The sequence below is a fragment of the Dipodomys spectabilis genome, unplaced genomic scaffold (assembly GCF_019054845.1).
Source record: "Dipodomys spectabilis isolate Male_0828 unplaced genomic scaffold, ASM1905484v1 ptg000161l, whole genome shotgun sequence".
Classification (NCBI taxonomy): Eukaryota; Metazoa; Chordata; class Mammalia; order Rodentia; family Heteromyidae; genus Dipodomys; species Dipodomys spectabilis.
In genome coordinates this window covers 524,052-542,076 of record NW_024870838.1, presented here as the reverse complement: position 1 = coordinate 542,076, position 18,025 = coordinate 524,052, and the positions used below count along the sequence as shown (strand labels likewise).

The window sequence follows — 18,025 nt, the reverse complement described above, 5'->3', positions numbered from 1 at the left end:
ACACCCTACCTTCTCATCAGTGTTCAGTCCAAACTCAAGTTCTACAGCTTCTCCTACTAAATCCTCATAGAAGTTTAGTCACACTTTAACTTCTAGAGTGTACTCTAAGACTCCTGTACCTGTTTCCATTCTTATGTTTGTGTCACTGTAGAGAACTTCCTGCTGAACTCCAGATAAAGAACCCATCAGTGATGTTGCCTATGGTGACTGATGGAGATTGGAAGCCAACACTGGACTCCAGAAAGCATGTGAACATAGAGGCTTTTTTCAATGTGTAGAAAGACCCAACTAGGTTTTGAGTCCTGTGGACATCCCACTGGTTCTGAACTCCACATATTATGTAGGTGTACCTTCACATACCACCAAGGAAGAAGATGATCCAGAATGTCTTCCATTGATGTTCACAATTCACCTAGATCACATCCAAACCAGTAAAAACTGTTTTGGTCTTGGAGTGCAGGGTAAATATGTGCTAATGGAAAATGACCACAGTCTATGTTCAGGAAAACCAATAAGTTAGGTCCAAAGTCTAGATTCAGTTGAGGAAAGGGAATCTGTTCTGACAGAATATCCAGACCAATCTGTCCTTCTGCTGGGGATCCAATTTCCAGTTGAGAAATAAAATCTGTCCCTCCCTAGACTCAGGAAGAAAATACTGCCTTTAATGAGGAAGTAGATCATTTTGAGGACTCTGAGGCAGAATTTGTGTCTGAAGGCAACTTAGAAGACAATCCAGATTTAGAGATTGCTTCCCCCCTTATTTAGAAAATTTTTATATTTCTTTTTGGTCCTGATTGTTGTAAAATGATCATTCTAGTTATTTTCTAACGTTATTAAAATGTCAGTGTTTATGTTATGTTATACAATTCATGAGCCTTAAATGTGTTTTTTTTTCAACCTACAATGTAAAGCACCATGCACATGTGTTTTGTGTGTGGGAAAACAGAGTGACAGGGGGATGAACAAGAGAGCCTACTGGATATAAAGGGAATGGTTAAATGCACAGGGAGTTGCAAGGAAGCCAGGCCATGCCTGCATGTGGTGATAAGGTGGCTACAACAGATCTAGGACATACCAGATCAGATGACCTAGAAAGCTGTTCTGTCAATTGGGACATATGCTACAATACTTATACTGGTATGTGGGACTATCTTCCAACAGTGAGCTCAAGTCTGTATACATATTCATTGTGCTTTGGGAAATATTGAAGAAAAAATTGGCTCCATTAACATAAAAATTCTACTTAGGGCTGAATATATTTGACAAAATACATAAGAAATATCGACACTGGAAAGTATAAGCCATCATCAATAGAAGAAAGAAGGTTTACATAGATGGACAAACAAAATCAGGAAGCAATTAAATCAGTTATATGGAAATACATGTTATATTCATTACATTTTATATAGTATATTATATGATATATAAGATCGAATATGATTTTTCATACTTCAAGGGCTTTTAACTTTTTCAATCTTAAGTATTTTTTTCACATAATATTAGTGTAAAACATTATTGGGGAAAGCGGTAATATAACTTTGATTATAATTATATGAATACATATTTTTGTGTTTCTAGATGTAACACTGATTATAAATAGATGAATAAATATAAACATATATTTGTATATCTGTCTATGAGGTGAATATAATGAAACAGGCTACACGATGTATAAAAAGGCGGTTATGAGTTAGTATATGAGACTCAGGCCTGTAATCCTAGTGATGTGGGAAGCTGAGTTCTGAGTTTTAGTTTCTCTTACTCCCATGCCATTAGATTTTCAGAGGAGACCTGGTCCCTCGAGTGTAGCCAAGCGACACGTATGCAGTTGGATCACACTCTGTGACCCCAGAGGAAAGTCAGTAGAAGTCAGGACAAGCCTCTTATGCTATGACAGTCTACTCAGTTCCTGTGCCAAGATGGACATCTGTAGAACATCAGATGGAAAGTTGGCATTCCCTCCCAAAATGTTTTTGACTATCCTGAATTAAACCTTATTTCCCTTCCCAAGCTGCAAACACATAGAAATATGTCAAGGGCTCAAGAGAGATGGACAAAGACTTACAAATACATAAAATTATATACTTTTTGGGGGTGCCTAGTTGTCAGCTTGAACTCTGGGCCTGAGTGCTATCCCTCAACTCTTCAGCTCAAGGCTAGTGCTCTACCACTTGAGCTACAGGGCCACTTCTAGCTTACTTTCTTTTTGCTTATGTGGTTCTGAGGAATCGAACCCAGAGCCTCATGCATGCAAGGCAAGCACTCTACCACTGAGCCACCTTTCCAGCCCCCAAATTATATACTTTGTTTCAATAATTCAATGACAAATCATGAAAGGCATATCTTGATTTTTCTTTTTTTAAAGGAAATGGGAATATACACTGAGTGCATTAGGGAGTAGGTGATAGTTTGGATGCTGAGTTGTGGAATGCACTCCTGGGCATGGGAGACACTTGCCTTTGAGAACTTGTGTGGGGATGCATCTCCGCACACAGCTTCACAAAACAATGCCCATAACTTGTATGGTGTCATAGCCATCTTTCCATAACAGCAAATAGGTGTCAGGCACTGATCTTTCTCTGAAGTGGATTCAACAACACAGAAAGGCACAAAGAATGAGAGGGAATGACTGCTAGCCACCAGATATCAGCTTCAAGAGCTGTCCTGACCAGAATCTAGGATAAATTGAGCTGGAGAAGGCTGATCCCCATGCAAGGCTCCTGAGCACTAAGGACCAGGCACTATTATAGGTGTTGGAGAAACAAGTGAATGTGGCTCTCTCCTCATCAATTTCATGCTGAAAAGAAAACCAGAAATCATAATGATAATTTTTGTAAATCAGAGACATGACATTGGTAGTTTTGTGGCAACAATTTCACAGCGGGTATGTGAGGAGATATCCCTGAGGAGGAGATAGTTAACCTGAGAGCCATCATCCATGCAATTAACTAGAAGCAGGTACTCCAGGCACTAAGAGCAGCAACTACATCCCTCAGTGATGGGAAAGGACGTAACTTGCTTCAGAAAAGGAAAACATCACTGATGTGCTTGCTTGTGAAGTAAGAAAAAAAAGGTACAATGAAGAAAAAAAGATCAGACATGAAGATCAGAATAAATTATATAGATATTGGATGCTGCGAGTTACAAGGAGAAAAATTCTGATGTTATTCTAAATCTGACATGACCCACTGGAACCAAAGTGCTCAAATAGTACCTAGACACATCTGATTCACCTATATACTTTTAAAATGTGATTCTAGCCAGAATCTGGTGGCTCACAACTGGAATGCTAGCTACTCGGGAGGCTGATACCTGAGGATCAGGTTTGAAGCAAGCCCAAAGAGGAAATTTGGAAAGACTGATCTCCAATTAAACACCAAAATTATGGACATGAAGCTGTGTTCAACTGGTAGAGCACTAGCCTTGATAAAAAAAATTAAGGGACAGCACCCAGGCTCTAGGTTCAAATCCCTGGACTTCACAAAACAAATAAGTCAACAAATAAAATTTGGTGCTCAGTCGATCAGCACTTAGCATTCTACTTCAATGTATTTAGTATGAGCCTAGGAAGTTACATCCTTAGCAAATGCTCTCCCCTCATATTCTGCTTCATTACCAGTATTAAAATGCCTGGCATTAACAAAGTCTCCTCCCAGTTAGCATAGCAGTCTACCACTGGGAATTAATAGATATACTTTGATTAATCATAATCTATCCACACACATCAAATGAGTGGTAGCCACATTCCACTATTCTGAATGATTTTGCTCCCCCTTTGAGTTAATAAGGCTTACCATTAAAAGCTATAGAATACTTATCAAATTAAATCAACAATCATCATTCTTCGACACAATCTTGTAACCTATGTTGTGTGTGTGTGTGTTTTTTTTTTTTTTTTGATGTCGATGCCCTGTATCTTGTATATACATTTCTCTAGCTTTGGGGGGAGAAGGGAAAAAACAAATGCTTAACTAGGGATACAGTTTGACCCATTTGAACAATGAGATCAAGACACTATGTTCAAAAACGTACTTTACAATTTATGCAGGGAGTGGGGAGGTGGGATGGAAAGGAGTAGTTGTGGAGGTTGAAGGGTAGGGATGGTAGGGGAAAAACAAAGGAGGAAGTAACAATGCTTGAGAGGACATGAACTCATTACCTACTTTATGTAACTGTAATTCTTTGTACATTATTTTTACAATAAAAAACGTATTAGAAAAGATGAAAAGACCCAGAAATAAAACTACATACTTACAATCATCTGATATTCGACAAAAGAGCAAAAGATGTAATGTGGAAAAAACATAGCCTTGCTGGGTGCCTGTGGCTCATGCCTTTAATCTAGCTACTCAGAAGGCTGAGATCTGAGGATGGTTGTTGAAAGCCAGCAGGGCCAGGGAAGTCCATGAGACTCTTAGCTCCAATAAACCTCAAGAAAATGGGAAGTGAACTGTGGTTCAAGTACTAGCCTGGAGATGAAATGCAAAGGGGTAGCTCCGAGGCCCAGAGTTCAAGCCCCACGACCAACACACACAGACACACAGACACACAGACACACACACACACACACACACACACACACACACACACACACACACACACACACACACACACATCATAGCCTCTTCAACTATTGGTGTTGGGAAAACTGGACATCCACAGGCAGAAAACTAGAAGTGGATCTCTGCTTGCACTAACATCAACTCAAAATAGATTAACTATATTAAAATCAGCCAAACTACTATAACACAGAAAAAGGGTGATATTAGAACTTATAGGTATTGAGGTGCGAGCTGGGTAGCTGCACGCCGAGCGCCAGTAGTTGCGCTCCAGATCCTGCAATCTCACACCGCCTGCCTAGACCCAGTAACCGCTTACTCCAGTTGGCCCCTGCGACAGGCGCCATGCATCGAGCGGCGCCCCGCACTCTGTGCAGCTCTGCTCACCGCCCTGGCTCTGTTCCTCAGGCCGCCGGTGACGAGGGTCCCATCTTACGCTGAGAGCCCTGTGATGCCAACGCGCTGGCTCAGTGCAGGGGTGTGCCGATCTGGTGCCCGAGCCAGGCTATGCCTGCTGCCTGACATGTGCTCTGCGCAAGGGCCAGCCGTGCGGTGTCTACACCGAACGCTGCAGCTGCAGCTAGGGGCTCAGCTGCCAGCTGCCACTGGGCAAGCCGTGCCCACTGCAGGCGCTACTGGACGGCTGCGGGTTCTCCCCCAATGCCAGCATCCCGGCCAGCTGAGGCTTACCTGCTGCTGGTGCCCTCCGCCTCAGGAAATACTAGTGAGTCGGAGAAGGACCGAGGCACAGGGAGCGTGGAGAGCCATGCCCTGCCCTGCACACATAGGGTGCCTGACTCCAAGTTCCATTCCATTCATGCAAAGCTGGACACCATCAAGAAAGGTCACGCGAAGGACAACCAGCGCTATAAAGTTGACTATGAGTCCCAGAACATGGACACCCAGACCTTCTCCTCGGAGTCCAAACGGGGCACAGAATATGGTCCCTGCCTTAGAGAGATGGAAGACACCCTGAATCACCTGAAGTTTCTCAATGTGCTGAGTCCCAGGGGTGTGCAGATCCCCAACTGGGACAAGAAAGGATTTTATAAGAAGAAGCAGTGTAGCCACTCCAAAGGCAGAAAGCAGGACTTCTGCTGGTGCGTGGACAAGTATGGTCAGCCCCTCTCAGGCTTCAAGAGCAAGGGCACCGATGACGTGCACTGCCTCGGCATGCAGAGGCAGTAAACCCCACTGCATCAGTTAAATTGGAGCTCTAATACGCCTTACTTTGCACAAAAGACTGCCACGGACAGAACAGTACCTGCCTACAGCCTCAACTTATATTTCTTTTTGTGATGACTTGGTTTTGTGTGTGTGTGTTTTTTTTTAAGAAAACCAAAGTTTAGACAGAGATTTTTGAAATGTTTATTGTTCCTTTAAATGGTAAACTTGAGCATCTTTCCACTTTTCAGTAGTCAGAAAAGAAAATTAATTTCTCTGTTGCTTTCTGTAAAAATAACTGATACTCCTGCCCAAAGCATCGGATTTGATCCCCTTCTAGAATCCTCTCCACATCTGCCCATTGGAACAGCTGACCTTCTGCCTCCCTCACTTCAGTGGCTATTGTAGAAGACACCTCTTTGCCCTCCGCCCTGCTCAGGCCTCATGGAGAACAGGAAAGTCAGAAACTCCAGTCACCTGGACAGGACATCTCTACCATACATGAGACCTGGCCCTCCTGGAACTATCTGATTCCAAGGCATGGACCCCTGGGCCACAAAGCTTCTTCATTATCTGCAAGTGACTTGATCTGCTTGGAAAATACTGGAGACATTGAGGTGGAATATAACTGACCAAGAAAGTTCTATAAAACTGACCAAAAAAGTTCTAGCACATTTTGGGAAACTTGTAAATGCAGATCTTTCTGACTTCCCTCCATTAGGCAGCTTTTCAAGGATGGAGCCCAGTGGAAGGCCCAGGGTGGCCTTGGCTGTGGTCCAGCAGGGCATGGAGGAGGCTGGGAGTATACCCCACACTTCACCAGTAATGGAGTAATCGCTCTGGAGACAACAACAACAACAACAAAATGTTTTCTAATTTAACTCCTAGTTTGGGGTTGAGGATAATAAACTATTTAAAGGCAAAGGTTTATTTTCACCCCTCATCTTTATTCTTGACCTAACAAAACAATGGTGTTTAATGTTATCTAAACAGGAAAGATGAACAGCTTGTTGAGAAGCCTCATAGGGACACTGGGAGCACATAGAGAATAACTTGTGTTTGTTGAACTTGGAGTCCAACTTATACTTTACAATTCACACATATATGCAGAGAGAGTTATATGTTCTCAATAGTTAACATTGTATACAGCATAGCCCAACTATAATAGGATCCATACTAGATAATCCTAGACAGTGTTAGATACTGGAAGGTGTCACTATGGCCGTGACCAGGAGAGGACACTCACTCTAGGCTGGGCTTTTCTCTCCCCAAGGCCAAGCCCATGGCAGCGTTGGGTGTGTGGCGATTGTCTTGTCCTACACTGCAGAGAGCTCTCCTTAAGAACAAAAAGAGTCCTCAAGACAGTCTGCCTACTTATTACGAGCTTTCCTTTATTTTTTTAATTTTTTGGGGGGGAAAGTATTTTTTGAAAAGTTTTGTCTTGCGATGGATTTATAAAAGTAAATAAAGTTTTTACCATTAAAATAATAATTAAAAAAAGAACTTATAGGTACTGGCAGGAACTTCCTGAATAGAATCCCAGGGGCATAATAGATAGGAAAGAGACCCAACAAATGGGACTACACTAAAGAAAAAACCTACACAAGCTAGAGACATAGCCACTAAATTAAAAAGACAGCCAACAAATTAGGAAAAGATATTTACCTGCAATACATCAGACAAAGGGCTAATTTTCAATGTATACATGGATCTCAAGGAACAACTCCTCCGCAAACTAATAAACCAATCACCAAATGGGCAGAGGAGCTAAGGAGAGACTTCTCATAAGAAGAGGTAAGAAACATATCAGGAAAAGGTTCATCATCCCTGGCCATAAAGAAAATATAAATCAAAGTAATCCTGAGATACCATCTTATCCAAATACCTTGAATTAGACAACAAATGTTGGTGGGGAAGTGGAGAAATTAGAAAATGGCAAGGACATTTGTACAACCATGTTCCTTGCTGCTCAATTCACAGTGACAAGAAATGTACACAACCCGGATGCCCCACAATAAATGAATGGAACCAATAATTATGCCATCTATATACAATGAAATTTTACAGAGCCATTAGAAAGGATAAAATAATGTCATTTGCAGGGAAATGGAGACACTAGAATAAATCATGTTAAGAAAGTTAAGAGAACATCAAATTGACAAATGGTACCTGTTCCCCTGATATGTGGAAGAAAGGTTTAAAACACAATGGGATATGACATACTGTACAGGACTCTAGGCATCATTTACAGTAAGAACAGAAGAGGAAGCATTTGGAGAAAATCACAAAGTTGTAATACCCAAGCACTTTTCTATATAATACTATATATATATATATACAGAGAGAGAGAGAGAGAGAGAGAGAGAGAGAGAGAGAGAGAATTGAATTGCAATGATAAGGAAACAAAGGAACTTTTCTTAATTTGTCTTTTCATTTTCTGATGAATCTGTATTCTTCACCTAATATACAGGGAAGATGGGGGAAGGGCACAGAATTAGTGGGAAGGGGGTGCAAAAAATGCAGCACCAGAGCCCTCTGGCTGTACTGGACATTGATGAAAGTGAACCATGCAAGTCGAGGGTCAAGATGGGAGGGAGGGTATGGAAGAGATTGTGGGAACAGAAAGGTAACCCTGCTCTATATCACCGCTAAAACAATTTTTTTTTAAAGAAGAGGGTTCCCGAATGAGAACATATGAGAATAGGAAAATACAGAGCAGATAATTCTTTTTTTATGTCCTTGGTATCTGATAGTTTCAATCAATATCTATTGTCCTACCAACTGAGTCATACCTCTAAACCCAAAAGTCCTTACAATATTCAAATTTTTCATTGATTTCTTCATATTTTCTATTTACTTTTTGGCTTGTGTGTGTGTGTGTGTGTGTGTGTGTGTGTGTGTGTTTGTGTGTGTGTAAGAAATGGAGTTTGATCGCAGGATCTAGGTGCTATCCCTGAGCTTCTTTTTTATTCAAGAGTACACTCTACCACTTGAGCCAAAGCTTCACTTCGGGATCTTCTTGAACAGTTTATGGGAGATAAAAGATTCACAGAGACGTTTTTGCACCGCTAGATTCAAATCATCATCTTCAGATCGCAGCCTCTGGAGTAGGTAGTATTAGAGGCATGAGTCAAGGCTTCTGACTTATGAATTGTTGTCCCTTTTTAAAAAAGCTGGTGCCAGTGGTTCATGCCTGTAATAGTAGCACCACAGGAGGCTGAGATATGATAATTGAGTTTTAAAGACAACCTGGGTAAGAAAGTCTGTGAGACCATTATCTCATAATCTGGTTAGCAAGAAACCAGAAGGGGCACTGGCTCAAACTGGTAGAGTGATAGCCTTGAGCACAAAAGAACAGGGACTGCCCTCAGGCCCTGAGTTCAAGCCCCACATATAAAAAAATGTAAAAAATTTGCAATCACTTGTAATCTCAACATCCTCAATTGGTGGTGTATCTAAAGTTAATTTGCATCTCACTTCGTATGTATTTGAGGGGGAACTAAACATATAACATTTTTTAAAAAAAATGAGCAGTTGGGTTCAGGTGGCTCATGCCTGTAATCCTACCTTTTCAGGAGGCTGAGAAATGAATATGGTGGTTAAAAGACAACCTGGGCAGAAAAGTTCCCATGAGACTGCTATTTCCAATTAACCACTAAAAAACAAGAAATGACACTGTGGTTTAAACTGGTAGGGTAAAGTACTAGCATTGAGCAAAGGAGTTCTGGGACAATACCCATGCCCTGTGTTCAAGTCCCATGTCTGAAAGAAAAATAGAAATCAGGGCTGGGATGTTGGCTCAGTGCTAGAGTGCTTGCCTTGCATGTTGAACCTTTGGGTTCAATTACTCAGTACCACATAAGCAGAAAAAGCCAGAAGTGGCATTGTTCCTCAAGTGGTAGCTTCTAGCCTTGAGGTGAAGAGCTAAGGGACAATGCCCAGGCCAGAGTTTAAGATCCATGATGGATAAAAACAAACAAACAAAAATAGTTCAAACATTTAAATGATGTGCACAATAGACTATATACTAAAGATGAAAGATTACATTAATGAATTAATAATTAAAGTGATCAACATTGTTTCGATTTTGTAAGTGGTGAATATAGCAGAAAAAGTGATAAGAAATAATGATTCAGTTCTAACCACTCATATTGTTTTAAACTTATTTCTACTTTTAAACTAAGGGGGCACATAAGTATCATTTTACAAAAAAACAAAAATTGTACATGTATTTCAGCCTGAATTCCACATTTTATAATTTTCCTTTTAGTAAACAATCAGTATATTTTCATATAAAATACTTGTAATGCCTTTATTTAATACTTACCATTCTAGTATTTGATTATATCATAATTCCTCCCTTACTTCTTTTCTTCATATCCTTTCCTCCTTTCTATACTAGCAGTTAAATTAAAGGATTCATGCACTTAAGGTAGGTCGTCTAAAAATGAGCCACACGCCTGCTCTTTTTGCTTTAGTCACTTTTGATTTGTTGGTCATGTGGCTTGAACTCTGGGCCTGGAGACTGTCATTGCACTCTTCAGCTCATGGCAAGTGATCTACTGTTTGAGCCACAGTGCCACTTCTGATTTTCTGGTGGTTTAATGGAAATAAGAGTCTCACAGACTTTTCTGCCTAGACTGGCATTGAACTGTCATCTTCAGATCTCAACCTCCTGAGTAGCTAAGATTACAGGCATGAGCCACTTGCACCCAGCTCTGCTTTAGCCTTATTTTTTTTTTGGGGGGGGACTCAACTCTGGGCCTGGACACTGTCCCTCAGCTCTTCAGCTCAAGTATAGCACTCTAACACTTGAGCCAAAGTTCCACTTCCAGTATTTTTTTTATTCTGCTTATGTGATGTTGAGGAATGGAACACAGGGCTTCATGCATGCAAGGCAAGCGCTCTACCACTGAGCCACCTTCCCAACCCTGCTTTATCCATTTTTATGGCAGGGTTTTCTGTTTATGACCTGGCCAGCATGGTCCACTATCCTTCTTTTTACCTTTTCTGAGTAGATAAAATATAAAGCACAATGCATTGGGTTCAGATATTGATTGAGATCCAATATTGTGAATGTTTCCCTGGGCTAGCTTCAAATCATAATTCTCTCTGTATCAGTCAAGACCTAATAGCTAACATTACAACTATGAGCTCTCATGCGTGGCTCAAATTTCTGACCACTAAAACATATGAACAAAGTTTTAATAATTTTAAATGTTCAATTTGAGGACAATGAGTGCTTTTAATTGCCTAGTTTCAAATTTCACCAAAAAACACAAATATTAACTTTTGATTTCCTAGATTAAATAAGCAGATAAACGTTAAAAAGCAATTAACTATTTAAAGAAAAAAGCTAGGGCTGGAAAGGTGGCTCAGTGGTAGGGCGCTTGCCTTGCATGCCTGAGGCCCTGGGTTCGATTCCTCAGCACCACATAAGCAAAAAGAAAAAAGCCAGAAGTGGCGCTGCAAACAGGCCCAGAGTTCAGGCCCCACGACTGGACCTCCTCCCCCCAAAAAAAGCTAAACCACTGTAACTTTGAAGTTAACACCTTGTCAAACATTGTTTACATCATAGTTGGTTTTTATGGGCAGTATATTCCATAAACGGATTATGCCAGCCTCAATGTCGATGGCCAAACAGCCTATATGCACAGGAGTGAAAGCCAGGCTGTGGCCATCACACCATCCATGATCTTATATCTGACTTGCTTTGGAAACAGGATTATTCTTCCATTCTACTTTCTACAAAGTTGCATGATTAGCAAACATGATTTAGAATGAGAATGGCCTCATACTTCATGTTCCACGTAGGAGTCTTGCTTTCTGTATATCACTCCCATAAATCTACATACTGGACTTGGCTTTATTGTTTCAATGTTGTCTTATTTGTAGTCTTCTATACTGTACTGAACCCTTATACTTAAACTCAGAACTTCTCTTTCTCCTATTATTGCTATTGTTTCCCTTACTGTTAGCTCATGTACACTTGGGAAATTATGAACAGCACGTACACTCACAAATAGAATGTTCTGAAAGCCTTCTTCCCATTTAAAATTCCCTTAATTCACAGAGAATTTACAAAGTTTGAGCTCAATGTACTCATGTATAATGTATTTATAAGCAATATAAATTTCACATTTTCTCTTTATTAAATTGTCTCTGAAACATGTGTTACCTCAGGTCCAAAGTGTCCTAGTGTTATTTCAGTGAGGCCAGAAAACATTCATTATACCTCAAGCAGCACAATCGATTGTTACTGGAAGTAACTGTTACTGGATGTGGAAACTGACCCCAAGAGAGGAATGGAACATAGAGGAATAACAAAATTCAAATTATCTTGTGCTTTCCTTTTTACTGTACAGGAAAAGTATCCCAAGGCTTGAAGGAAACTCTATCCCTGGCTTTTCAGTGTGTGTTCTTTACTCATATAAAAGTTTTCTGTAAACTTCTGGTTGAGAGTATTACAAAAGGAAATAATGAACCATTTGAAGGCCAGCATAGAACAAAAGGAAATAATGTTGTTTTAAAAGTGTTCTCCTGCAAAGGAACAAAGACATGGAGGTTTTAAAGTGTCTTATGGATGGATATTTCACCCCTGAGATGATTCTCTTGATGCAGAAGTCAGTTATCAATTCCTTTGGTCTGGTCCTGAGTTCTCCAGAGCAATGAGGATTCCAAAAAAGCAGGATCCAGTGAGTACGATCAACAAAAGGACCCTCTTCTCTGAACAGTACACCTTTAAGATATTTCTCAAAGAAATATCTGGGATTTTTGTTTGCTTGTTTGTTTAGTTTGTGCTGGTTCTGGGGATTTAATCCAGAGGCTAGATCCTGTCCCTGAACAGTTGTCTTTCCTGCCTACCTGCCCCCAAAGCTTGTACTCTACTGCTTGAGCCAAAACTCCACTTCTGTTTTTTTGGTGTTCAATTTTTAATAAAAGTTTGACAGACTCAACTGCCTGGTTTGGCTTTGAATTAAGATAGTAAGAAAGCTAAGTGACATGAATTGCCTAGACTTCTCTTTTGAAACAAGAAATATTAGATGAAGTTTATTGTAAAGCTGATATTTGACAATTTTCAAAGGAAGAGAATATGTCTAGCAAAGAAGCCATAACTTAAATAACTCATCAAAAGTAGGTGCACTGAATCATTTTGAAATTATTTTTTCTGCTTGAGAAGATTATTGATCTTGTCCTTCCTTTTGGGGAAACTTAAGGTAATATTTGCACTTTTTGTTGGTTGTCAGGATTGATCCTAGGCGCATTCCCTCAGCTCTTCAGCTCAAGTTGAGCACTCTACCGCTTAAGCTACAGCACCACTTCCGGGTTTCTGGTGGTTAATTGAAGATAAGGGTCTCATGAACATTCCTGACCAGGCTGGCCTTGAACCACAATCCATTGGCCTCAACCTCCTGATTAGCTAGGATTACAGGCATGAACCACCAGCACCCACCTCATATTTGCCCTTATGTGCACTGAATGACACTATGTAGACAAATAATGGAAATTTGAATCAAATGATGGCATTGCAGCTTTTCAGAAAATTTGAGGTAGCAATAAATATGTCCTCCTTTCCATGTTGTTTCATTAATGACTCATGAGCTATTGGACCCTTACATTTGCATCCTCTGCCATCTGTGTAGGTGTATTTAGTATCAGGAAATGTTCATAGAGAAATACAGAAGGACAGATTTTTAGAAAGCAAAGAAGATAAGATATGAAAGAACAGCACAGAAGGAGATACATTTATTACACAGAAATTAAGAAGTAGCCTAAGAAATTTAGAATGCTAAAGGCATTGAGGAATAAGACTAGTTGATAACTATTTGTTCAATAACCAAAAATGGTTCTCTAAAACGATTTCTGGTATACCTTAGTTACTGTCCTTTATTCATTAACTCTGGAATTATGCCTTCTCTTCTGTCACAACTGTTAATTTGCCTCTGCCGTTTTGATGCCATAAATGACCAAAACTATTTCCAAATCTCACTTAGACTACCTTTCTCATTGTGATTAGCAGTGACCATTCAAAAACCTGGAGTCTTTGGGCTGGGAAGGTGGCTCAGTGGTAAAGTGTTTACTTTGCATGCATGAGGCCCTGGGTTCGATTCCTCAGCACTACATAAGCGAAAAGAAAAAAGCCGGAAGTGGCGCTGTGGCTCAAGTGGTAGAGCGCTAACCTTGAGCTGAAGAGCTGAGGGACAGCGCCCAGGCCCAGAGTTCAGGCCCCACAATCTGACCCTCCCCCCCAAAAGACCTGGAATCTTTGAATTTCCAGAATGAATCTTCACCTGACATCTAAGCACATTCAAGCCATTAATTGCTGTGACCTAATGAACAAAACTTTTTTTTTCAACGCAATATCCTAATATAAGTAAAGTACATGAATTAGGGACTATTGTCAGGAGTCAGTATGGCAGGAGCAATTATATATTCCGAGTATGGGTTCCTTGTTTTGTATTTACTATCTAAATGTTTTTTTGGTTTTGTTTAGTTTTTTGTTTTTGCTAGTCAAGGGGCTTAAACTCAGGGCTAGGGAATAATTCCTGAATTTATTTATTTTTTTTGCTCAAGCTATCACTCTACCACTTGAGGCACAACACCACTTCCAGTGTTTTTCTGTTTATGTGGCTCAGAGGAATTGAACTCAAGGTTTCATGCATGCTAGGCAATCACCGTATCATGAAGCCACATTCCCAGAACCCTAAATGACTTTCTTAATTTGATATTATATTTTCATTCCATAAATATGTACCATAATATTGGCCAGGTGCTAGAAAATGATGTAGAAAAGAATACGATAAAATAAATCCAGTAAGGCTACTTGGACAATGAATAACCCTCACAGTCTAACAAGGGCACAGAGGGCTTACCTCATGGCGATGTATCAACACGCTGAGTGAGACCACTCCTGACCCACAGCCCACTTCCAGAACCAGAATGAGTAGGCCATCTTGGGTTCCAGCAACCTGGGGATGTTGGACCACCTCCTACAGCACCCATTCAATCAGTTCCAGAGAGAGAGAGAGAGACAGAGAGACAGAGAGACAGAAAGAGAGAGAGAGAGAGAGAGAGAGAGAGAGAGAAAGTGAACCAGCATTATAGTTAAATCCGGTGCCAGTGGCTTAGAACTCTAACCCTAATTAAACAGGAGGCTGAGATATGAGAATCATGGTTCATAGACAGCCCAGGCAGGAACATCTGTGAGAATCTTATCTCCAAAGAACCACCAGAAAACTGGAAGTGGCAATGTGGGCTCAAGTGATAAAGCGCTAGCCTTGAGCTGAGGAGCTCAGGAACAGTGCCAAATCCTAGAGTTCCAGACCCACGACTGAAAGGAAGTGGACTTCCCACCACAAGAAGTGGACTGAATAGCGCCCATTGTCCTAGGGAGCATGGTAGAGAAGTCAGGCCGAGCTGCCTTTGAACTTGAAGTCATAAGTAGGTCACCTGGCTTCTCTGTGCCTCGATTTCCCCAGCTGCAAAACTGAACAAAGTGAAGGATCCCCTTCCTCATTGGGATAGGGTAATAATGAAAGAGAGCCATGTTTCAGTTCATAATCCCACACCTGTGGTATGATTAATAACAGGCCCCACTTGAGCCCTTTCTGGTATCTTCCTGTCATATGCTCACAGAATTGCCAAAAACATATCTGAAGGTCGCTCCCTCTCTGCCTAGCCATTCTCCAGAGTTCTGTCTGTATAAATCCCTTGTTTCCTCACAACTGTCCTGTGAGGAGAATCAGGTCCAGTGGTTGAGGCCATACCAAGAGCTTCACATGTGGTCAAGAATCGGCTGCTGTTCACTGAGTTTGGGATAATCCAACAAAACCAATGACTGAGCCACATGTCTACCATCCCAACTAGAGAGGACCAGGCCTGGTGGAGCATATCTTTCACAGGAGGACTGCGATCCAGCCCAGCCTGAGCATATATTTATTTTCTATCTCAGAAATGCTCAAGACAGAAAGGTGGCTCATCAGAGCCGGGAGAGGAAACAATCAGGGGAGTCATGGTGCCCCCAGAGGGGTGTTTGACCTGGGTTGGTGTTGGGGCGGCCACTCACCTGTGCTGCTGAGAGAATCTATTGGCAGCTGCTCCAAGTGGGGCAGCAGTGATGGCAGCAGCATTGGGGACACATGGGCCCAGAGCAGATGACTAGGGGCAGAGAACAGGTTGGGGATTTAGGCCTGCTGGCAGCACGCCATTGCCTGAGGTTTGAAACCTGGCACCGCATGAAGGAGGGAAAGGGCCATGTGGGGGTGTGAGCATCAATTGGCTACTATACACCAACATCACCTTGAGTCTCTTCCTCACCACTCAGCCACCTCTACCTTCCTCAACTACTGGTAGTGGTGTAAACTAATAGAGGGAATCCCAGTGTTACCTGGCAGCATGGAATGTGTGCGTGGCCAGCATTCTTGTATCACATTGGTCAGAAAGAAGCATGAAAGAATGGGGGTGTGGCCAGAATCCTGTGAAGCAAGCAGAATGGGTGAGTGTCAACAGGCCATCCTGGGGCAATTTGAGCTGCCAGGATGTTCCCAGGACATGAGAACCAGCCCCAGGGGTTAACAAAATAAAAACAGATGGACATGCACATGGAAGTATGCTTATAAATACATATCTTTATAGAGTACCAGAGATGTCTAAACATTATTCAGTTATTTAGACTATATTCCTACCAATTCTTGAGCATTCATTATGCATCCATGTAATTAATGTTACTGTTTAAATCCTTAAAGTATTAATGAAAACACAGTGTCTGAAATTATTGTGTTCCTGTAAGTAATAATATTCTTTTAATGCTTCATAAATATTAAATAAAATCAACCAGCCTTCTGAAATGATGCTGTTTAATTTTATAAGATCATCATGCACCATGAACTCATTCAACTGTGACATTGAGTAAATTCCAGTGTTATTCCTTTGGATGGGAACCAGTTTCTTAGTATCTCCTGCCATTGGCTGGTGTCAGGACGGGGATTCGAAATGAGGGCCTAGGTTGCCACGTGGGCCTATGGCTTCCCTGATAGTCTGTCAGCCTTCAGCAATGCAAGGTGAAGTACCCTTTGCAACAGTGTCATTCAGACCCAGAAGGGTCACTGCAAAGGAAGAAAACATAAAAGACCACATTTTTTCTGTGCATTGTTTTCCCTGAAAGACCTGGGGTTCTAGGATCACAGGAGCACCTGCGTGTCAAATGGCTTCACCCCATCATAGGGTGATCGAAGCTGAGGTGGACTTGCCAAGACCGGAGTTCAAGCCCCATGCTGAGAAAAAAAATTAGCTAACTGGCTTGCAATTCACACAGTTTATTCTTACAGGCTTTGGATTTGAACTCAGAATCTGGGTAAATCTGCAGCAATGTGGATGAAGGGGAAGATCGCCTTACATGAAGATAAAAAAGTCAGGCCTGTTCACTAGTCCTGAATTCAAGACCCAGCCCTGGAAAACATGTTATTTATATATATTGTAAAGATAGGATTTATCCTTACCTATAGATGTTCAGTCCATACATGTTTGGTGTCGTTGTTCCTTGTATCTTTTGTTTTATTCATTTATTTATCATTGATTTTACTATGATGAAACCCATTGTGTTTATTACATTGATGACAACCTATCACAGAACATCTAGATTTGTAGAAATGTTCTCCATCATGCCTGACCCCCAGGATTCTCAGAGAAAAGGAAAAAAGTTTCACACTCTCCTTCTTACTCCACGATCCACTTGTTGGTAGTGCTGGGATCTGAACTTAGGGCAGAGCAAAACCAATTGGCCAATCAGTCAAGGTGATCACACAAATCTGTGAGCAACTAAGGAATGTGGCCATCCCCAGAATCTGACATTGATCCCCAGGGTGGTCGACTATAGTCAGAAATTCATAATTTAAACATAGGATCTAAATTGACATACATGTGTAAACAGCATCTTGTGTTCAGTGCAATAATTTTCGTTATTTTGTCTCTAATTCATGGAGGTATTTTGTATTTTAATAAGCATGGTCACAGGTATATCTGTGCTGACATGGATGACAACCTGTTCTCATGGTTACAGGGTTGCCTATGTATTCTCTCACAGGAGAGGATAAAAGGCACAACGACTGGCTTCTGACATAAGGATGAACCTTTGTCAGTGCTGGGATTTTAGCACAGGTCTGGGTAACTCTGTTGCACTGTGGGAGAAGGGGAAGCTCACCATCTTTGAAGAGTAGAATGTCAGGCCTGATGCAGAGCCTGATTTGAAGCCCCAGCAATGGACAAAATAGCAAGGCCACCTTTTTTAAACATAGGATTTCTCT

The 18,025-nt window shown here is 41.2% G+C and overlaps 1 pseudogene; it reads left to right on the top strand.

Annotated features, from left to right (window-relative positions):
- The first annotated feature begins 4,904 nt into the window (after nucleotides 1–4,904).
- Nucleotides 4,905–5,747, top strand: LOC122119047 (annotated as a pseudogene).
- Nucleotides 5,748–18,025: the final 12,278 nt, after the last annotated feature.